Here is a 9,982-nt window from a genome sequence, read left to right on the forward strand (position 1 = left end):
ATAAAAAGATTCAAAAATGATTTCAAATATGTTATTATTTTCTATTTTTAATTCTAAAAATTTAAATTTGAGGTCAATTTTTTTTTATAAATACAATAACTGAAGGTCTGGTGACACCTATAGACTTTTTTTTTCTTTCCATATAACAATTGGGGACAATAATATCAAGAGGTTTATGTAAAATAAAAAAAATGCAAAAATATTTCAAATACATAATTAAAAAAAATCTTTACTGTCTATTAATTCGATAGAAATGTATCGTAAAAATTCTTAAAGATCTGTCAAATCTGCAAAAATTCTAAGAATCTCAAAAATATAAAAACCTGTACATTTTTAACAATTTGTAAATTATTTTTTTTTAACAAAATAATCAATTTCCGTAGAATCTGTTCACAGGTCGATTTGTCAGGGCAGCAGTGACGAGGGAGGGGAACGTGGTAACTTTACTACAGATAGGTTTACGTGTTTTGACCACATATTTTGACCACGACGTGTGAACCCAGCCTTAGGGCAGTTTAATACCGGCGTAATATGGCGCATTATTGAATAGGTGGCATATTATGGATCCGTAATACTGCACTTATAGACTGCTGTGGACCCGCACTACACCGCCTTCAGTCTCCGGTTATATAGGGAGGTTTTTTTTCTCGTGGATTTACATGAAATTCATCAGAAATATTTGTACCATGTTTTATCACAGGCCGCGTTATGGAGGAACTCTGACTTAGAAGCATTCCCACTAGAAGAACATACAGGGCCGTACAGAGTGCCCATAGCTCCGCATATTTTGTTTTTTTAAATGGGGCGGGGCCTAAGGGAAAACATTTTGGCACTTCGTCCAACGCTTATCAGAATGTCCCTAATGTCCCTTATTATCAAACGTTGGCAGGTATGGGTGTAAGGAAGCATTGCTTTTAGGGGAGAATGACCCTGTAGTATGTGGGCACATGGGCCACTATATGGCGGCACATGGAATGCCTACAGTTTGGTAGTGTGGAGCCAACGGGACTGTGTGAACCTCCGGATAGGTCTTGTACGTGAGGCCTTAATGTGAGACTCCCAACATTTGAATCCCAAATGATGGGACATTTTCAGCCCTGCCCCAATCTGATGAGACACACCCACAAAATATCCCAGACACGCCCACATTGGGGCAGATTTGCATAAGCCACACCCACTTTTAGATACAAAACATAGGAGAGTGGGGAAGTGTGCTCTCAGATATCTGCTGCATTGAGGGCCCCCCCGGCCCACCGCTGAGCCCAATCCTAATAGTCGCTGATTACGCAGACGCCCCATTATGGGCGACGACGGGGGGATTTTTTCTCTTTTTCCTGCCACTTGTGTTCTGATCGTAGTAAATGCAGCGATGAGACGTCCGGGTAATTCACTCATGATCGGAGGGGAGGTCTGTGTGGAGTGTCATCTCCGGTACACGGTCCACACGGCGCGGGGGGGGCGGAGATGGTTTTTCCCTCTGAATAATTTGCAGTATTTAATCTCTAGTGATTAATATTATTTGTGAGCCTGGCGGCCCCTGGGGGCGTCCTCAGAGTGATTACAGCGAGGTACAGAGCCCATTAAACATGTCCTGTGTCTAGACCGCGGACGGAGCGTTATTATTAGGAAGTGATTTCATTTACGCTCCACAATTCTGCGCACTATGCAAATTTATTATGGAAATCAGAGGACAAGTTTTCCCCGCGGAGGGTTTGTTATGAGGGAGGGTCACACACAGTCACTGAGATTGCTGCTACGGTCACCGCAAGATAATTATTAGGATTTTTTTCGTCCTGTTCTTCTTGTAGTCCCAGCTGATAATAAAATGATGATCCGCGACATTTTTATTCGTTTTGCATAACTATAATCCTGGAAGTTACATTTAAAGCGCCGCCCCAGTTTCCATGGAACATTTTACAGGTAAAATCTACAATGAATGTCGAGCAGCTTTGTAAATAAATTGCTTTAATGATTTTGTACTGATTCTGAGGTCCATCATATCTTATACTCCAGTCACATCCAAAGCTGCATTCAAAATCCTACTGCTTTTATATTATCTCTCCGGAAACCAGAGTGCAATGCATTATTAAGTCTTATCTCACCATTCTTATCAAAAGGGGCAACCAGTAGAATTGTGAATGCAGCTCTGGTTGTGACTGGAGTATGACATGATGTAACTCAAGAATAGATCAGAAATTCAAAGTATGGACATTGAGATTAATTAGTTGAGGATGCAGGACGACTATGCTCATGTATACAGTATAATACGGCAAGTGTGCCCATGCGATCAGGAGCAATGCAATGGCGGTAATACGCAGCCGCAGCCCAGCTCCAATGCCGGAGATCAAAGGAACCTCAGATCTCTGTCGTTTAACCCTTTGAATGCCATGATCAATGCTGATCACACTATTCAAAGGTAGAGACTGAGGTGGAGACCACTTTTGATCGCCGCACAGGAAATCCCTGTGATGCGATCAGACAGCCCACAGTCCATTAAAGGACCCCAGGACTGTCAGACCATACCGAGCTATGTCCTAACAACTTCCTGTGTAATATCAGTAGTATTATATATATATATTATGCCAGTCCATTATATTTAGAACATAAAATTAAAAAATCTCCTTGTGAAATTAAAAATAATGTATCAAAAAATTCTGTAAAAAAAAAATGCTTATACAAATGCAAATCCTTTACAATAAATAAAAGTTATTAAATATCCAAAAGTCCAAAAACATAAAATATACTACACATATTTGGTATTGTCCCGACCATAAGGACCATAGCGACCTGTGCAATCAATTTATAGCATAGTTTACGATGATCGGTGTAAAAAAAGAAAGCAAAACCTGCACCGGAATTGCCTTTTTTTCTTAATTTTTGTCCAAAAAAAACTTCATATCATTAAACGCTAATGTATATGTACCAGAGAATGGCACCTACACAAAGTGCAACTCCCACCCACAAAACACGAAACCTCATACAGCCACGTGAGACAGAGAATAAGAAAGTTATGAGCAAAAATTGTTCTGAGCCTCAAAGGGTTAAGTCCATGATCTGAGGGTCGGGGGTCTGACGGCTGGGACCTTCTCCAGTCCTGAGAACAGGAGGGTTCAGGAGGCTGCACATGATTAGTCTCGCTCCATTAGGAGTGGGAGATGTGTACATGGTGTGAACGGGGATCGGGACCTCCGTGTTCTCAGGATCGGGACCTCCGTGTTCTCAGGATCAGCGCTGGTCCCTGAAGTCGATCCCCACAGATCACACTATAATGGAAAATCTCCATGACATAAAAATGTTTATATGAAAATCCCCTTTAAGTCGCGGAGACACGGGGGAGAAGTCATATCATGGGGGAGAAGTCATATCATGGGGGAGAAGTCATATCATGGCGGGTTGCAGCTTCTTCCCACAGGGAAACACTGAAGACGACGTGCGGTTATGATACTGCTGCGTTTTTATGAGTCCTGAGCGAGGACATGTTACTGCGGAGCACCGGCCTTAACCCTTTAATGACCGCCCAAACGTCTTTCCACGGCATTCATTAAGGGTATTTATGCCACAACGCCGTCTGAAAATCAGAGCGTGTTTTCCCCTGAAAAGCTCCGTATTTTACAGCTGTTTTTCGCGTTGCGTGTGAACATCGCCTTAGACGTGGTCAATAGCGACTGCAGCATCTAAGTTGCTTCAGAGGGAAGGGGCTCCCTCACTGACCCCATCAGCACCCCACTACGTGATCGCGGGTTGACGATCGCTTTCCATGGCCCCGGGGTCTGCCATCAGCCGAGGCCAGAGGCAAGGCCTGAGTGCTCTTGTAAACGACCAAGATCGGGCCGTGAAAAACGGTCCGAGAGTCGGCCGCATCTCCCGGCTCGACCACAGTACAGGTGAACGGGACTCCTGACATCATAGACATTTTATGATCCTAGGAGTCACGGCCTCCGCACGGAACTGTGAGGGTATGTTCACACGCAGTGTTTTCAGACGTAATTCGTCAAAATACGGCGCGTAAAAAGACACCCGCGAAATAGAAGTGCATGTCACTTCTTGGGACGTTTTTGGAGCCGTTTTTTATTGACTCCATTGAAAAACAGCTTCAATAACGGCCGTAAAATACGCCACGAAAACGAATAAGGCTCTGTTCACACGCAGTGACCAAAAACGTCTCAAAATACAGAGCTGTTTTCAGGCGAAAAGTTTTTGTAGCAACTCGCGTTTTTCGTGGCGTATTTTACGGCCGTTATTGGAGCTATTTTTCAATGGAGTCAATGAAAAACGGCTACAGAAACGGCTGCAGAAGTGACATGCAGTTCTTTTTAGCGGCCGTTTTTTTAAGCGGACGTTTTTAAAAATTGCCGGCCCGCCGGAACAGAATGCCGTTTTTCCCCATTGAAATCAATGGGCAGATGTTTGGAGGCGTTCTGCTTCCGATTTTTCGGCCGTTTTTCTTCCGTTTACGGCCTGAAAAACGGCCGAAAATAAGCCGTGTGAACATACCCATACAGTATGGTACAGCAGCTTCGTGGGGAGGCAGAGACTATGAATGACTATAAATGTCTATGATGCCAGGAGTCCCGTTCACTTGTAATGCGGTCGAGCCGGAAAATACGGCCGACACAAGGAACGTTTTTCCTGGTCCGATCTCGATGGTGTAATATAATGGCTGTTAGTTTTACACTGTAATAGAAGAAGTATTGCAGCGTATTATAAAAGCAATCAAACGACCGCATAATGAAGTCCCAGATGGGACTACAAAAAGGAGAAAATTGTTTAACAAAGTTACTAATAAATAAATGAAAAATCCGAAGTAAAAAATAAATTAAAAAAAACACTTATTCCCCTTACAAAATGCTTTATTAGGAAAAAAACAAAAAATAAAAAAAGGTTACACATAATTGGCATCGCCGCGTCCATAACAACGCGAACCATAAAACGATTACGTTATTAAACTCACACGGGGAACACCGTAAAAAGATAAAATGAAAAACAAAGCCAGAAATGCTGCTTTCTGATCATCCTGCCTTACCAAAAATGAAATCAAAAGCAATCAAAGAGTCGTCCGTACCCCAAAATGGTACCAGAAAAACGAAAAGTCATTACCCTCGAAAAAGTTATTAAAAAAAATCAATAAGTTATATGTACCCCAAATTAGTGCCATTAAAAAATACAACTTGTCCCGCAAAAGAAAGAACCCTCACATGGCTACGTCTACAGAAAAAAAAAGTTATGCCTTTTGACATGCGACGATCAAAGAACTGAAAAAAACAATCGCTCCGTCATTAAAGGGGGTGTCCGGGCACGGACTACTGATGACCAATCCACTGGATAGGTCATCAGTATATGATTGGTGGGGGTCCAACACCTGGACCCTGCACCGATCAGCTGCTCTGGGTGCCGGATGTTATGCAGTGTAAGCAGAGTTCGGAGCCGGAAGCAGAAGGCTCCGGTCACGGAATAGCGGCCATGCTGCAGAACTTCAGCTTTGCTCTTATTCACTTGAATACTGCAGCTCGGCCGCTATTCTGGACTGGAGCCACCTGATTCCGGAGGCAGCCGGAGCAGCTGATCGGTGTGGGATCCGGGTGTCGGACCCCCACCGATCATATACTGATGGCCTATCCTATTGATAGGTCATCAGTTGTCTGTGCCCGGACAACCCCTTTAAAGCCAAAATAGGCTGATCACTAAAGGGTTAAAGACTAAAAAAACATGACTTCTTACTTCCAGAAACCGCCCCATTTTTCAAGTCGATGGGTCTGAGCTGCAATACCAGACACAACCACGGACAAGGGTGGTGCTGTTTCTGGGAGAATGCTGCCATGTTTTTCTAGTCCAATGCAATGCCTATAAGGGTGAGTGGCAGAAACAGTAACATTGTTGCAATAATCTCGAAAAGAAACAAAATTAGTGTAGAGAGGACACAATGGGCGAGGGAGGGGTGTTAGGCTTTTGCTAGAGAACTTCTGTCAATCATTAGTAGGGAAGGGGCAGCCTCGTGGTCCACACTATAGACTTAATATGTGCAACTCAATGTAAATGATCACTACAAGACAAGAAGAGTGTTGTAGGACTACACAATAATAATAATCTGCAGTACCAGCTGTGACCACAAGTGGCAGTGAGGAGACCGCCCCTCCATGCTGTGATATACATTGTTGTACATGTTATTTGTGCACTATACTGGGGAGGGATCATATATACCATATACATTCCCTCTTATATGATTAAGGGCCGTTTACCCTCCTAATATTTTGTCGAGAACAGGATTGGATTTAGCGGGGGGCAGAGGGCGGTGGGACTACAAACCTTCTCCAAAGACTTTTCTTGCTTCCTTCTGTCAGGATCTGCTACTGTTTTGGACAAGGGAATGTAATTTCTCTGGTCCGATTCCGTCGAACCAGCCGTCAGATTCGATATGGTCCAAATAAATTCATCACAAATCGAAAGTTCCCCGATTGCACTGAAAATCGTGTCCGACTCTCCGAGGTCTTCTAGGACCTTCCAGCCCATTTCAAGATCTTTAACGCCAAGACGGCATTAGTGATATAGTGACAGCAACATGTATGACTGTGGGTAAAAGGATGCCGGCCGGTGTTCAGTAGAAGCAATGGCTTTTTAGCAAACAGTCCAAAAATTAGCCCTTTTTGGAAGTAGCAACAGATTTGGTGTTATATTAAAGAAAATGTGTGTATATATATATATATATATATATATATATATATATATACTGTATATTACCCACCACTTTCACTGCCACGATTACATGTGCCAGTGACAGTGCGCCTGATCGTCCTGGAAAGTGAAGAATCGATGGCTTTTCAATCTATTTATTTGAAAAACAATTGTCACTTGGACACAGACTGATATATAACGGCGCTGTACAACTACTTGATGCAGAACAATACGCACATTTTTCGTGCCACTATTAGATATATGCAGAACAATGAGTGATGTGACGTCTGTATCAGCCGGCAGCGGCACGCCATCAGCAACAGGATTAATATTAGTGAAGAACATTTGGGAATGGTGTGATGAAGTTTGGTGATTCACAAATTAGTGTAACAATTGTATAGCTGCAGCAGCACTCACTCACAGCAATGGCTACCTGTCTAACGAACACCCTGACCCTGCCTGACTCCTATTTTTCTCCAAAATCTCTCTATCAAATTATTGTAAATCTAACTATCTATTCCCTTCTCTTCACTATGAACCACACCCACTGACACTAATCCACTATTTATGAAATGATGGGGGCAGGGAAACGGACAAGTGAGCCCTAATCTACCCGCCACTCTGTCCCTGCCTACTTGCAACGACCCGCCCTAGGCGACGGGGTACAACTGGGCGCCGGTCCCTACGCTCAGTAAGTGCACGAGACAAACAGACAAGGGTACACAAAGCTAAGGGAAATGGGGCAGTTGCCCACGGCAACACCGTGAGCAACAAGAGAGGTGAACGAGCCGAGTCAAACCAGGAGTGTACGAGGTACCAAACGCAGAGCAGGAGAGTAGTCAGTAAGCCAGGGTCAGTATGGAGCAGGATCAAATAGTCAGGAGCTGTAGCTGGGCCAGGAAACCACACGAGAAGAATCACAAGCAAAGTAGGAACAGGAAAGGCAGGTATAAATAGACAGAGGGCGGGAGCTAGCTGAGTCTGGCCAGGCTGCGATAGGCTCTCCCACTCCTAAGCCTGCCAGCCTGAGTGGTGGAAGCTGGAGTCAGTCTCAGAGACATAGACTCAGGTGCCGACTGATTACCTATGGGCGTTAACCCCGCTGTGCCTGGCAGATCCTTTACAGTACCCCCCCTTTTATGAGGGGCCACCGGACCCTTTCTAAGTGAACCTGGTTTATTGGGGAAACGAAGGTGGAACTTCCTGACCAATACCCCAGCGTGAACATCCCGGGCGGGTACCCAAGTCCTCTCCTCAGGCCCGTATCCTCTCCAATGGACCAGGTACTGGAGGGAGCCTTGGACCATCTTGCTGTCCACAATCTTGGCCACCTCGAATTCCACCCCCTCAGGGGTGAGAACGGGAACAGGAGGTCTCCTCGAGGGAGCCAAGGACGGGGAGCAGCGTTTAAGGAGGGAGGCATGAAACACGTTGTGTATTCGAAAAGATGGGGGCAACTCCAGTCGGAAGGAGACAGGATTGAGGACTTCAATGACCTTATACGGCCCAATAAACCGGGGAGCAAATTTCTTGGATGGGACCTTAAGGCGCAAGTTCCTAGACGATAACCACACCAGATCCCCGACCATAAACAAGGGGTTAGCAGAACGTCTTCTATCAGCCTGAGTTTTTTGTACGCTCTGGGACGCCTCTAGGTTCTTCTGAACCTGGGCCCAGACTGTGCACAGTTCCTGATGAACGACCTCTACCTCGGGATTGTTGGAACTACCAGGTGAAACGGAGGAGAACCGTGGATTAAACCCAAAATTACAGAAAAAAGGGGAGACCCCTGACGAGTTACTGACCCGGTTATTGAGGGAAAATTCGGCGAGGGGAATGAATGAGACCCAATCATATTGACAGTCAGAGATAAAACACCTTAAATATTGTTCTAGAGACTGATTAGTTCTCTCAGTTTGGCCATTAGTTTCAGGATGGAAGGCAGAGGAGAAGGACAGATTAATCTCCAACTTTTTACAGAAGGCTCTCCAAAACAATGAAACAAATTGTACCCCTCTGTCCGAAACAATATTGACAGGGACCCCATGGAGACGCAGGATGTGTTTGACAAACAAGGTAGCTAACGTCTTGGCATTGGGTAGTTTCTTGAGGGGCACAAAGTGGCACATCTTACTGAAGCGGTCTACTACAACCCAAACCACCGACTTGCCTTGAGATGGAGGCAAATCGGTGATAAAATCCATGGAGATATGGGTCCAAGGTCTCTGGGGAATGGGCAAAGAACGTAGTAAGCCCGCTGGTCGGGACCTGGGAGTCTTGGACCTAGCACAAACCTCACAAGCGGCGACGTAGGCCTTAACGTCTTTAGGCAACCCAGGCCACCAATAGTTTCTGGCAATGAGGTGTTTGGTACCCAGGACATCTGGATGACCAGATAGTGTGGAGTCATGGTTTTCCCTAAGTACCCTTAGCCGGAATTGCAGGGGAACAAACAGCTTGTCCTCAGGAAGCTTCCCGGGAGCTGAACCTTGATCAGCAGCGATTTCTGAGACTAAATCAGAATCAATAGAAGAAATGATTATACCAGGAGGCAGAATACAAGCAGGATCTTCCTCCGAAGGGGGGCTGGCCATGAAGCTACGCGACAGTGCATCGGCCTTAATATTTTTAGACCCAGCCCTATAGGTAACCAAAAAGTTGAATCTGGTAAAAAATAGCGCCCATCGAGCTTGTCTCGGGTTTAGCCTCCGGGCAGATTCTAGGGAAACCAGATTCTTGTGGTCGGTAAGGACCGTTACCTGGTGCCTAGCCCCCTCCAGGAAGTGGCGCCACTCTTCAAATGCCCATTTAATGGCTAAGAGTTCGCGGTTGCCAATATCATAGTTACTCTCAGTGGGCGAAAACTTCCTGGAGAAGTAGGCACAGGGACGGAGATGGGTGAGGGACCTGGTACCCTGGGACAAGACAGCCCCCACTCACACCTCGGATGCGTCAACTTCCACGATAAATGGCTCCATTTGGTTGGGCTGAACCAGCACCGGGGCCGAGATAAAGCACTTCTTAAGGACCTCAAAAGCCTGGACAGCCTCAGGGGGCCAGTGGAGGAGATCAGCACCTTTGCGAGTGAGGTCCGTAAGAGGCTTATCGATGACCGAGAAGTTAGCAATAAATCTCCTGTAATAATTAGCGAACCCCAAGAAACACTGTAACGCCTCCAGGGAGGCAGGTTGGACCCATTCCGCCACAGCCTGGACCTTGGCGGGGTCCATGCGGAATTCATGAGGAGTGAGGATTTGACCCAAAAATGGTATCTCCTGTACACCAAACACACATTTTTCGGTTTTCGCAAACA

Source organism: Rhinoderma darwinii, chromosome 5 (assembly GCF_050947455.1).
Source record: "Rhinoderma darwinii isolate aRhiDar2 chromosome 5, aRhiDar2.hap1, whole genome shotgun sequence".
NCBI lineage: Eukaryota > Metazoa > Chordata > Amphibia > Anura > Rhinodermatidae > Rhinoderma > Rhinoderma darwinii.